This window comes from Falco naumanni, chromosome 4 (genome assembly GCF_017639655.2).
Source record: "Falco naumanni isolate bFalNau1 chromosome 4, bFalNau1.pat, whole genome shotgun sequence".
NCBI lineage: Eukaryota > Metazoa > Chordata > Aves > Falconiformes > Falconidae > Falco > Falco naumanni.
In genome coordinates this window covers 16,183,663-16,196,973 of record NC_054057.1, presented here as the reverse complement: position 1 = coordinate 16,196,973, position 13,311 = coordinate 16,183,663, and the positions used below count along the sequence as shown (strand labels likewise).

At 44.8% G+C, this 13,311-nt stretch overlaps 1 protein-coding gene and 1 long non-coding RNA gene across 9 annotated transcripts in view; one reads left to right on the top strand and one right to left on the bottom strand.

Moving 5' to 3' along the window:
- Positions 1-48: 48 nt before the first annotated feature.
- The window catches only part of ZDHHC3 (zinc finger DHHC-type palmitoyltransferase 3), a 35,435-nt gene continuing 22,172 nt past the window's right edge, over positions 49-13,311 (top strand). For 3 of the 6 annotated variants that reach the window (XM_040593363.1, XM_040593369.1, XM_040593368.1), the window contains exon 1: positions 1,988-2,098. The gene's annotated coding sequence lies outside the window, so the exon portion shown is untranslated. Of the gene's footprint in view, positions 305-1,987; positions 2,099-2,266; positions 2,313-2,612; positions 12,222-13,311 lie in introns of those variants that run through there. The other 3 variants (XM_040593365.1, XM_040593366.1, XM_040593367.1) reach the window with 3 other exon arrangements.
- Positions 311-1,899, bottom strand: LOC121087879. 3 transcript variants are annotated; one of them, XR_005827782.1, is made up of 3 exons: positions 976-1,899; positions 740-866; positions 311-509 (listed from the first exon to the last, which is right to left on the bottom strand). It is a non-coding gene; the product is annotated as an uncharacterized LOC121087879 (long non-coding RNA). The 3 variants fall into 3 exon arrangements; XR_005827781.1 differs by lacking the exon at positions 311-509 and having other exon boundaries at positions 651-866; positions 976-1,178; positions 1,268-1,899; XR_005827780.1 differs by lacking the exon at positions 311-509 and having other exon boundaries at positions 651-866.

Here is a 13,311-nt window from a genome sequence, read left to right as displayed (position 1 = left end):
GACCCCGCGCCTGCGCAGTGCTCCGCTCCCGCGCGCCCCGGGCGGGAAAGCTCCCGGGTCGCCATAACCGCCGTTCTGCCCGCCGAGCGGCAGCGGGGTGGGGGTCTCCCCCTTCTTACAGGCGATGCGGGGTGTGCGGCCGTCAGCCTCCCCACGTGAAGGCTTTCCCCAGGGAGTAAGGCGCACCGCTGTGGACGTGGCGCCCACTGAGCACCCCGCGTCGCGAGTAACGCCCCCTTCGAGAAGCTGACACTCATGGTAAAACAAAGGGGCAGTGCCGGCTCTCTGTCTGCTCTGTGCCAAGGTAAAAAGCTTCTGAAGGAGGCTGTGGAAATACCCAAGTGCGGGGGAAGGGCTCGCGGAGTGGTAGACCCCGCAAAAAACCCGAGGTTTTTACCTCAGAAAAAGTTCTGAGCGAGGTGCAGTGCCCGGGGCAGGTTGGTGTAGGAGCAGGGAAGAAACCAAATGCTGTCGTGAGGAGAGTACGGTTGGTGCTGTGCCAGACATCCCTGGGAAAGTAGCATGGAATATATAATTAAAACTTCATACTATATATTAGAAGGTAATTAAGGGGGGATTTTCTGACAGCCTTAATTGAAAGTTTCACAACATTAACCACTTGTTACATTTCACGCATTTTTGCACAGCTCTTAAGTTTTTAAATTACTTTAAAAATTGCTGTCTGACTTCGCGCCAGTACTTGCTTGGGTGAGAATGACCTGTGGCTTCCAAGGATTACCCAGTACACTGCTGGAGATTATTCAGGTGCTTCTTGCTCTCCTCTCTGAGACTCCTTGCTCAATTAAATGTGCAGTGTCTCTGGCTGTGCCTCCTTGAGCAGGCAGTACAACATAGTGGGAGCAAACCTGAAGAGTGAGAGATGTTCAGGAGGTTTTAGTTGGGGCTAGCTCTGGTCTGGTCCATTAGCAGTTGGAGCTGAGTGGATGCATTTCTGGGATGCATCCCATGGCTTACCTGCATCGCAAAGCAGTCAAGTTTCTGCCGCCAGGGTTGTTGCATGGAGATCACTTACGGCTTCTCAGTGGGGAGAGCCAGCAGTGGAGCCTGACTGAACTGGGAGCCGAGGTTTGGGCAGCTCATCCTCCCTGCTTACCTGAGAGGTGCGCAGGGGCAGGCCTCCTTCTCGGGCCAAGGGGAGTGCCAGGCAAAGGCAGTACCTGTGGAGGAAAGGGGCCTGGTTTAAATGTACTTTCCAAAGAACACCTACTAGTGCTGCCATCCAGCGCAGGTGGACCCTTTGTCTGACCTGCAGCGCAGTTCTTGTGTCCTCACATAGCAGATCTTGTTTACATGCAGGCAGCTGTTTTCCAAAGGCTGGAGAAGCCTGGCTCTGGCTTGTTTTTCCTCAGGGAGGGCAGATGGCATCCCCTTGCTTTAAAAAGCACTACTGCATTCAAACTCCCTTCTCCAACACAAGGCACCAGTGAAGGTTATCAGACGAAAAGCATGCCAGTTGTGGGGCTGGTTTTTTTTAATAAAAGCAAAGCAATGTCTTTTCCTCTAGCCTTATTGTGGTAAATGGATGACATGCGTTGGCTGAAATAAAGACAGCCGGAGGGAACCACCGGGAATATAAAAATTCGCACCGCATGATTAATGCCTGGTGAGGCCGTAAGCGGCAGACGGAGGGGTGTCAAGTGAACTTAACTGCTGCTCTGTCCTTCAGGACGCGGCAGGACTTTGCCTACTTGCAGACCAAAACCACCCGAACTTGTCCGGGGCGCAGAGGCGCGCAGTGAAGCACAACTGTCCCCATGTTTTTAAAAAAAAAAAAAAAAAAAATTTTTTTTTTTCCTCAAAACCCGCATTTCCCTCCCCCGCCGCACGCCCGGGACGTAAAGGCGCACCAGGCACCGGCGCGCCCCGGCCGCACGGGGCTCTGCGGCACCCAGGCGGCTGGGCCGACCCCGCCGGGCGCGGCGCCGCCGCCCGCCCCGGGGCCGGGGGACCCCCCGCGCCGCGCCCGGCCGCGGGGCGGGGACGGGCCCGGCCGGGAAGGCCAAGGGGTGCGCTGCCGCCGCCGCCGCTCACTTCCTGGTTCCTCCCGGCGGCCGCCCCACCTCCTCGCCGAGCCAGCGTAAGGGGCGGCGGGGGAGGGCGGCGGCGGCGGCGGGGGGGGCCGTGCCGGGCCGTGCCGCTGCGCGGGCTCCCCGGGGCGGATGGGGCGCGGCGCCGCGCGGGGCAGCCTCGGCCGGCGGGTCGCTGCGTGGCGGCGTTGGCGGCGTGCGCTCGCGCGGTGCGGGGGTGGCGGCGGCGGCGGGTTGTGCGGCGGACCGGCGGCGGCCTGTGGGGTAGGTGGTGCGGCTGACAGCGCGGAGGGGGCGCCGTGCCGTGCCGTGCCGCGCCGCCCCCGCGCGGGCAGGTGCGTGCTGGCGGACGGGGGGCGGTGGAAGCGGGCCGTCGTTGCCCGCCGCGGGGGGAGCAGAGCGGAGCGGCGCGGCCCGGCCATCCCACCGCGCCGCCAGGGCTGAGGCGGGGGCCGCGCCCGCCGCCTGCGCCGCGCCGCCAAGCGCGCCCCGCGCAGCCCCTCGCCCGGGGCCCCGGGCAGGCGCCGAGTCGCGTCCCGTCCCGCAGCGGCGTCCCCAGGGGCTGTTGGCATCGGTCGGTAAACGGGAGGTGGGCTCCCGCTCGCCCCTCGCCGCCTTCTGATCCGCCGGCTTCCAGCGCTGGGCTGTAAATACTGTGAGGCTAAATATGTTAAATAATACTGGGCTAAATACGTGATGTAGCTTTGCTCCGGGGGCCGTTCAGAGCAGCGTAATGTCCCTTCGGCAGGAAATTTAAACTCGGAGCCTCCAGCAATTTCGTCGGGGTCCTGTGATCTGTTACTGGGTTGCAGTGATGCAAACGGGGTCCTGTAATCAATCTGTTAATGCGTTGCGGTGATGAAACGTGCCCGTCAGCGAGCGGCTGGACAGTGGAGCGGACCCTCTGCCTTCAGAGGTGGCCGTGGTCACCGGCGTTTGGCTGCGGCTGTCCGATGGGACCGTAGAGCAGTTGCGACTTCTGCATCGGGAGTGATCTGTGTTGAAACCATGGCGCTGCACTGTGGCGGGTTTAGTTGGAATGGATGGAGAGTTATATGTTAATAGGAAGTAATCTGGTCTGTTTTTAAACAGCAGCGTCCAAGTATTACTGGAGTGCTTCTGAAAAGTAATTTTTGAGAAGAAGCAGGAGCTCATGATGGCTCATTAAAAAACAGTTTTCAAGAAAACAGGCTTGGGGGAGGAGGAGGCAGCAGTCTGGTCTCTGATGGCCTCTCCTGCTGCCTGCATGCCAGTGAGGGATGCCAGGTGGACACCAGAGCTTGTTTAGATTTCTTTCCTTTGGTCTTGATTCAGAAAAGATAAACTAAGTTTTTCAGCATGCGACAGAGAGATGGTGTGCCAGGCTCCTGACACAGCAGAGGTGTGTGTGCAACGTCAGATCTGTAGGAATGGGGCCCACATTCAGATGGTTGCTCTGATACAGTGGAATCACAGAGAAGGGACTGGCAGGGTGCAGTGAATGGTGGCATAGTTAGGCTTTAGTGAGTACCATGTTTTTCTTTGCTTAGTAAAAGCAATAAACAAGTCTTTTGTATAGCGTTACAGTCGTTTTGGTGATAAGAGTCAGTATAAGGGGAGCCACATTATTCATATGTCTTTAAAAAATGTAGTTCAGCATGCAATACAGATCCAGTACTTCAAACACTATGGTTCTGTCAGCGTAGCAATTAATGCTGCCTCACTGATGCAATAGTGTTTGCCGTTCCAATGGGAGCTGCTTGTGGTAGTAAGTTTTGGCTGACTGAAGGCTCATTGAGATTTAGAAGGTGCAACCCAGAAGCTCTGTGTGGTTATAGGTTTGTAAAAGGACAAATGTAAGGTCTGCCTAAAAGCTAAAATGTTTGTTGTGACATTTAACACCTATTGGGTGTTTTTGTGTATGTGTCTGTTTCCTTTTTAGTTTTCATTTTAGGTCGTATAGTCACAGAGTGTGTATTTAACTTTGAAATTGTTTGGTATTAGGCAAAAATATAAAAATTTATTTAACCCTACTGTTGAGACCAGGTTGCAAGAAGACGAATGCTTAATGCCTCAGCAGATGCCGGTCTGCTGTGCCCAAGTAGTTATGAGTCCTTTTGGGGCAGTTTCCTTTATGTCAGCAAAGGGAAACAACTCAGTCTTCAGCAGTATGTGTGTAGCCTGGACAATGGTAACTCAGCTTTGGTGAATCTCTTATCTAATTCTTTGGTGAATTTCTTATCTAGTATGAATTTACTTTTCTTGTTGGGTGGGCTGCTGTGTATCTCCAACTGAACAGGAGCTAGCAGTGTTGCATAGTCAAGGCAGTTTAAACCCATGTTTGCATTATTTCAGGAAAACTTGCTCGTGGAGCCATGAAGCTTGCTTGTGCAGGCAGTTCTCATACATCTGTGATGGGGTATCTCTTCTGTAGGGGAGACTACAAGGGTAGGTGATGAGCACCCACAGTGGTGTTGGTCTGAAAATCGTACGGCTGTAGCTCAGCTAGTCTCTGCAGGTGTTGATTGATTGAGCTTGAAGTTTTCTCTGGTCTCTCTGCAGTGTAGACATGAGCTTTTTTTAGGGTGATATTCTGGAATACAGTTTATCTGCCTTCCTGAGAGAAGACAGCAGGTAATATAAAATACAACAAGATCGAAAAAGTTGTTGGCAGTTTTTATTTTCCTTGTTCTGGGCTTAGCTCATTGGAGCAAACCAGATGTGAACAATGGTACCCAGAAGACCATATTTTACTTGTGCATGTAACTAATCTGAAACTTAAGGCTGCATTAGAGAAAATGAGAAGTTAAAGCTTTCCTAATTAAAGCTGCATATTTCCTGGGTTGTGCAGACAATAAGAAAAAACAGCCTGTAACTTGACTGGAACTGCAGTGCAGCAAGTCTGCCAGTAACACTTTACACATCGTCCTTTCGAGAGGGAGTCCAAAAGAGCCAGCCAGCTTGCCTCTGCAGGCAGTGGGTGCCAAAGACCTCTTCATACAGCAGTAGTTCCCAGCTAGAGAGGAGCAACACGTTACAGGCAAGGTGCAGCTAGGTACTGGCTCTTACTCCACAGGAGCACTGGCAGCTTAATTCTCCTTTCACCTGCTTCTGGCTGTGCCCAGAGGATGGGGTGTGCTTGGGAATGCTTCTGGAGACTGAAGATAGATTTAGCTACGCTTATAGCCCCTTACCTGTTCACTCCACCAGGTTACAAGGTGACCATACAGGACTGGTGCTGTTATGGGACGGAATAGGAGTGCAAGAAGGAGAAAAAAAAAGAACAGAAAAAACTCACCAGCCTAAAGCCGAGAATAGAGATGGAAAAGTCAGGAAGTGAGAAGGAAGGTTACAGCAGCAGAAAGATGTTGGGAGCTGCTGTTCCAAACCTGTAAAAGTAAGTAAAACAGGGACACAGAAAACTGAGTGTTAATACCCATGGACGACAGAGGAATGTTGAATGGGAGGAAATGCGAGGCCCTTGTTGATGTTTTTGCTGCTGGATTGGTGGTAGATAGCATGTTTGTGACGTTCAGCTCTGAGTTTTGCAATAATGAACTGACAGGGGTGACCAGTCTTAAACTTGGTGCAGTGTGCAGAAGTTAAAACAAATGGGCTTGAGTTGAAACAGTAAGAGTGAATAAAGGTAGTGTGAAGTACTATGCTATTTAAAAACACAAAAAAACCCAACCCCAAGACTATGAAACACATACAGGCCTAGTGGGAAGGCAGTAGTACCATACCATAGATACAGAAAAGGCTATAGCAGGGTGATAAAGGGAGATAGCAATGTGATATACATCTTTGTTCTTTGCAATGACTACTTGAATTACTCATGTCCAATATAGCGTAGAACAGCTAAGCAGCATGCTATGTATATTGCAGTTAGTCTGGTGTCCAATTCTTGGTATTTCGAAGGATAATGAAGTTAATGTTTACACATAGAAATTTTATTTTTTTAAATGGAGACAGGGATCCCTTGTGCTTGCTAATGCAACAGTGAGCAAAACAAGAAATACTTTGCCAAGTCAGGAGTTCTTTACTACATCTCAAAAGCTTTAACATCCAGCAACTTCGAACCTGCAGGTTTTTCCAGTTCTCTGAAGTAGCAGCATAGGATTCTTCTAGGCTAACACTTAACATCACAAAGGTGTGGATCATGACAGTTGTGATTTTAACTTCAGTCCTTTTTTCGGGATAGAGGTGATGATTTTTTGGTCCCTGTTTTAATGTATGCCCTGTGTATTTTCTGTATTTGGTTTAGGTACCTGCTTAGGTGTAGTATTTAGATTTAAAATCTAAATGCCTTACAGCTTTTGTACCTGTATCTCCCCTACAACTATGTGGTAGAGAAGTGTAGGCTACAAGTGGGGGAAGAAAATACGGAGAGTCTGAGTGACTTCTTCATGCTTGTGAAGGTGGGGGCTGTAACAGAAGCAGGTGAGAGCCAAATCCTGGGTTAGACCATCTGAATGAAAAGGTATGTCTGATAGTTAAAGTGCTCTTTCTGCCTTGGAAGATAATATTCAGAATATTTTTTTCTTAGACTAGGATGGTTCTGCCAACTTTAAAGCTACAACTCTTTTGTGCTTCTCTGGAAAATATATTCCTTATACTGTGAAAGCAGTGTAGTTTTTAAAATAGATGCTAAAAATAATGCTAGTTGTATAGACAAACCTTCCCCCTTTCGTTTTTATCTTTCCTTTTCTCTTTTTTCTTGAAGTTGATACAGGGCAAATTGAGGATTTAAATTCCCTTGATCCAGTGGTTTTCTGTTTTAAGTCCTAAGTCAGCATCAAAATTGCAAAGCTGTCTAGAAGACCAGGACAGCTTCTCCTCTTTTGTCTTCTTCTCTTTTGTCTCTCATAAGGCTGTCTCTTCAGGATAACTGCGGTGCTGTGGGAAAGCATGACACATGGGTGAAAGTGATCCCCATTTGTTGTTTCCTGTTTCCCAGTGCAGTCCCATCTGCAAGATTGTCCTTTCCATGCTTATTCCAGCTAGGTGGCAATGCTACAAAGCTCATTTGTATTTATATGTTCAGGATTAATATTTCTCTTTTTACATAGGTTAAGTAGCTCATGTGTATTTAGCCTTTTGAGAAACTGTTAGATTGAAGTGACAGAATTTCACTGTTGCCCTTGCAGCTCGGATAGTTAAAAAATTACCCTAAGTTATTTTGTAATGGTTCACACTTAATGACAGTTTTATAAAGTACGTTCAGTCTCTGATCAAAAGCTTACTAAGATCACTGACTTTGTGGTCAGACCAAGTCAGATCCAAGTCTGACCTTAGTTTCTGTTCCCTTTGTGACCTGTGTCCTGTTCCTAGATGTTGCCCCATTTTTGTCACATAGTGGTCCAGTGTTTATGTACCTTGGACAGTAACTACATTGTCTGTCTCCTCTCCGCTGTGCAGACTGGCAGCTGACAGGCCTTGTAGGTGGGAGTGCAGTCACTTCACTTACCAGACAGACACTTAAGTCAGTCGTTATTGAATTATAATTTATTTATACAATACATATCCATTAGTTAAACAGAAATTATGTAGACATTAACCAGGAAGCTGTTAAGGTTGCATACCACAAACGTGTTTTCAGTTGAGAAAATGCGGCCTTACTTGCAGTCCTACCAATGGAATTCCTCTGGCACTGTTGAAGTTGCTTCTTGTTTACACTGATGTAAATGGGAGGAGAATTGTGGGGTTTATGCCTTATATGGCTGCATCTCTTTTGAGCCTATCACCCTCAGCCCGATCCAGGCCCTCAGGATGGAGTTTTTAGACCTGACACATGTCTTTGAGGTAATTTCCACCTCCCCATGCTCTCCTTAGGGAGACATTTCCTGTATGTATTCATACTCCTGTTCAAATACGTTCTTCAGAAATGCACTACTTCAGTAAATCTTCCTCCCTAATGAGATGCTTCTAATAAAAATAATTAAAGTATTTTAGTGTGATCTGTTTTTCTTTAAGGTGTTGTTCACTCATGGCCTCTTCAAAATAATTAAAAATAAGAAATAAATTATGATTCACTGAAATATTTAATGATGTGAACAGTTTTCTAAACTGTGACTATAAAACAGCATTGTAATACAGCCACTTATTCCCTTCATGTATGGAAAACTGTTATAACTGGGTTACCATCTGGTTTTGTGTGCTCTTTCCCCCTTTTCATGGCAGATAATCCAAGCCTGTGCATTTAGCCTCAGAAAACACAAATTTGTTTTAAGGCTTGTAATTTTTAAAGATTATTTTAAATGGATTTAATAGAATTCACATTCTTATCTCTTTATACCATTTTTCTTCAGTGTGGAAACTGAAGCTGTTGACAGCATGACAGGTAGCCAAATGTTTCAGGGGGACCAGAGGTGTTTGAGCCTCTTGCTAAAAGCAAATGTGTAGCTGTTAATGTAGTAGTTGGGCTGAAACTGTACTCCTTAATGTGGCCTGAATTTCCGGAAGAAAATGGAAAATTACCTGTGTTAGGTATAATTCTGTTACCTGCTCCTAGGGTGGCTGGAATAGGGCTAGCAGTACTGACTGCCCTGTGACATTTTGATCTGAGTCATCAAGTGTCCTGTCAGCACAGTGTTAAACCCCGTGCTTTATCCATCCCTATTGCTTTTGCCATTTTCATAGGAGAGGAGGAGGTTTTGACCTGATTGGGTTTGGGGTTGGTTTTATTTGTTTTTTGTTTGATTGTTGGGGTTTTTTTAACCATGTGTGGAGTCCTGAAAATACTCCAATGGAAGTACAACTCTCTATAGCAAATTTAAGCCTGCTAATAATATGCTTTCTTTTTTTAGCTGCCTTTCACCGACCTGTTAAAAATGTCCCATTGACCCTTCAGGGTTTTGTAAACCGGGGGTTGGAAATTGCCATGCTGATGGATATCTGGATGAATCTGCAGGAGACTGCCAAAGATTCTTAGCATAGCTGGACTGTTTTGTTCCACTCCTGCTGATCACATAAAGCTTTTTAGGCCTTGCAGGAGCCATTAGGAAAAAAATATATGAATACTATATATATTTCCTTATTATCCCTGGTAGAACTTGCTTTCGCAAGTTTTGACAGGCTTGTTGTCAAGATTTGAGCTGTATTGAAAGCGTGGCAGGAGAAGCATAGGTAAATATCCTGTTAGTTAGAAAACACACTTCCTTTCTCTTCTGTTGCAAAGGAAGATTAAGTGTGTAGTGTTTTAATTCAATGCAGTTTTACATACAGAAAAACGAAATTAACTTCAAAATGACATCTCTTGCAGGTTCTAGCTAGCTAGCTATGTGGAGTTTGTTGGTTTTATTTAAAAGGACATCCTGTCCTGTGGATCTAGATTGCCTAGTTTAGCTGTCATGAGTATAACGTGACTGGTTATGTACATTTTCTTCCTTTTGATGATAAAAAGTTAACTTTAGTGTTGTTTGTAAGCTCTCAAAATACTGTTGATGAACTCTGTATGTCATAGAAGCTGCTCCAGAGCATCTCTTTAAAGCTTGTAGTAACTCAAACTAAAAACCTCAGAAAATGCCCATGATCTGCCCTGATCCCATTTCCACCCCTGACCCCCAGTTGTTTTCACATAATTGGCAGAACTTGAAATTCCCTTAGCTCATACCACAAAATGTAACCCTCTTCCCAAACTTCAATGTTAGTGGACTTACAATAGAGGAAATGGTTGCAGTGTACATGGTAATACTGTAGTTTTGCAAGTCATACCTGTGTGCTTGACATCACTAGCATGAATAATTACATGAAAATCAGTGAGGTGATGATGATGATGATGGCATTAAGCTTGGTGTAAGTTTTATATCATCAGAACCTCAGGTAGCTTTCAGGTACACATTGGGTGAAGGCTCACATCATTCGTTAGTTCATTCTTAACACATTCTTTGGCAGTTGCGGGCCATTAAAAAAAAACGTTTTTGACAGGGCATATGGCAGGTCAAAAGACAGTTACTTGATTTATGTAGGGTGTAATAGCATATTTTAGGTGTTCATTGTAGGAGGAAGTTGATTTTGTTTTATTTACATTTCTAATTTGTGTATTACCTGTTATTTTATTATTTGCGTAATACCCAGTGCCTTCCAGATAAAAAAGAAGAGGTCTTTGCTCTGACATGTTGTTAAGCTAAATGGATGTGTGTGTAGTCATCACACTTACCTAGTGGTCTCTCTTGTAGCCTGACACCATGATTAAGCCCTTTGCCTTCATTGTTTACCTATTGTTTGCTCCAGAGCAGGAGGGACTGACACATTCCACCTGTGTGCTATAAATTAAGCTCATATGCAGCATGGTTGCAGGGCAGACCAGTTAGGGCAAGTTACTGCTTCCTCCCCTCTCCAGTCTTTTTTTTTGTTGTTTTTTTTGTTATTATTTATATGAAGATACTAGGTTGGACAACATAAACAAAAATAGATGTTTGTGTATGTAGGAACAAGGAATTAAAAAGAAAACTAACTGGGTCATGTAGAAGAGCAGCTGAAACTCTGAACTCCTGTAACTTGACTCAAGATAATGTACGCTAAACCACATATGTATTTCTCAAATAATGAGTGGTGTTTATGTACTGATTTTTCATTTTGTTGCCTGATGATGCCTCTAAAGCAAGCATTAAATAACAAAGTGCATTAAATAACCAATTTGTCTTAATTGGAGGCCTGTGCTCTATCCTCTTAACTGCTTCTTTATTGCACTGCAGAAATGAGTCCCCTGACTTTCAAACTGAGGTGCCTCAAGGCTCCTTCCAGTTTCTCCTTAGTTACACAGCGATAGCTTCCTCCACCCCAATTTAGCTCAATAATACTACTGAGAGAGAGCACAAGAACTCTTACTGGAGGGAAACCACTTCCTGCATTTGCAAAAGAGATGAATTTTTATTTGACTGCTGGAATTTGACTGATGTGCTGTTCAGGACTAAACCCACAGTTTTAATCACTGTGTATTTGTCTGGCTTTCAGTAAGTTTCTACTAATACTGACCTTAAGGTGACTTGTCAAACTAATTCCTCTGTTAAATAGGAGTTTGCTTTTCCTGTCAGTGTTCCATTCCTTTGTTTTGGGAAACAAAACTGCAGGGGGGAAAAAAAGGGTCAGAGTCTAGGCAAAATATCCTCAGTCTGTGTTCAGGACTATCCCAACTTGTTACTGCCCCTGATGTGTCAAGTCTAAGACTTCCTTTTGAAAATCAAAAACCTAAATTACTGTTTTCTTTCTTATTTTTTAATGCAATGTGATGTTACTGTCAACATAGTTGTCAGGCATGAGTTTTTAATTATGCCAGCTTTATTTTGAGCTGCAAACCAACATAACAATTCCAGTAAGATTAGTAGTAGTGAAGGTTAACCTGTTTCCTTGGGGAGGGGAGGGATTGAGTCTTTTTAATACTTGTTAAGTCTGTGTGAATGTATGAATATATAAGTTTCCTTACAGAAATTGTGGAAAAATTGGGGAAAAGGTATGGATTTACTAGTACATATAGATTTGTCTGAATTTATACCACCAGATTGTAAGGGTAGTCACTGTTTCTGAAAATTATGTAGTTTGTCTCCCTAAGTGTCAGGAGTCATGAGACTAAATTATAGCTGTGGTTAAAATACAAAGTAATTACAGTGTGGTATGTGAATTTTGTGAATGGGGAGGAGAGGTTTCTTTGTGTTGTTTTTTTTTTCTTCCTAAAGTAAATGAGATCCTCGTGCGCATTTTAATCTTGATTTTTCTATTCTGTGTGATGTATGTATAAATATAAGGCTGATATTACATGATACGATAAATACAATTATTTAACATTAATCCGTGTGACTCTTCAGATTAATAAAATATCTTAAACTCTCTCACTTAGCAGCACACTAAATGCTCAAAGCTGAAATGTAAGAAAATACCTGATTCTCCTAGTTTAGTTTTCTAACATAACTATATAGATATTATCATAAATGGTCTGCTTCATCCACTTCAGTGCACTTAGAAACTTTGTGCTTCTGGCTTTTGCCTCTCACTGTGGCAACAGCAGTTCCAGTCACCTCTTCCATGTAACTTGCACTAATGCGCACAAGCTCATCACTTCTGTGCTTGGATGTAATTAATCATCCTGCTCATTAATAACCTTAATTTTTGGCTGTGAAAGACTAATTGCCCTCTTATGAATTTTGTCCTCTTGAAATAACAGCTAAGAAGCAAACTGTCGTCTCCTTCCCTGTCTAGGTAGGTGTAATAGCGTCTCCATTTAGGTTGGGGTTATGCAAAATAGAGCTTTCTCTTGTACTTAACAGGATTTACCTGTAAAAGTTTTGAGAGAATTTTAAGGTCCTAGGTACTTTTGTGATCTTATCACTGTGTTTTCTGTAAAATGTATCCATCTTGTATAGGCAGCAGTGCCACTTTGGTAACAATTAAGCACAGAAAGAGCCTCAATATGAACTGTTTTGGCGAAAAAATCCATTGTGAACAATGTCTTCTTTTCTCTGAATTAGAACTGAAAAATGCATGTGCTTTTTTGCAGAGCACTGAGAATAATCCTTACATGTTGAAATAGAAGGAGGCTGAACCCCCCTTCTGTTCAAGTATATGCAATTCAGTGTATTTGGTAGTAAAGGTGTTGTAGCTGATTTTGTAGAAGGTAGGTCTTTATGCAGAGGCTGTAGTGGTTTTGAGCATTTAGAGCGTTGTGCGATTAGTCTGTGAAGAAGTCTTTGGAAGAAGTTGCTGGCTATATAAGAGCCACTTTCAAAGCGTAGCATTCCAGGTGTGCTCTAGCATTGAGCGGTGTATGTTCACAATGCAGATGGATTGATCCCCTGCCAAAATCTTATGAGCACCTTTTTTGTTTTCTCAAGTGCCTATGTTTGGTGGAGTTACGTTGAAACTATACGCACAGTAAGCACTGTGCATACCTGGAGTAGTACAGTTTCTGGCTCCAAGGTGGACCTTACCCTCTGGGTAGACAAGGTGCCTCCAGAGACGGAGAGGACAGGGAAAGGACATGGCAGCAAATGTCATGTTAGTGCCCTTATTATAGTGGAGTGGAGTTAGTTACGTAGAAGTGCTAAAGGGGATGGTGCTATTGAGGGATGGAGCAAAGGTGGTGGGAGAAGCATGGCAAAAGGCCGAAGGAGGAGATGAGAGTGGGAGACGGCTGTTGTTTGGGAAGAGTGTCCTCCAGCCAGGGCTAGAAATTCCTGCCAAGATCTTTGCCTGGATTGCTTCTTCAGCAGTTCCTGCTGTAATTTTGCAGTGGTTTGGTTTTGCACTTTTACCCCAAAGCTGTGGGGCAATAGATAAGGAGAAAGAAACC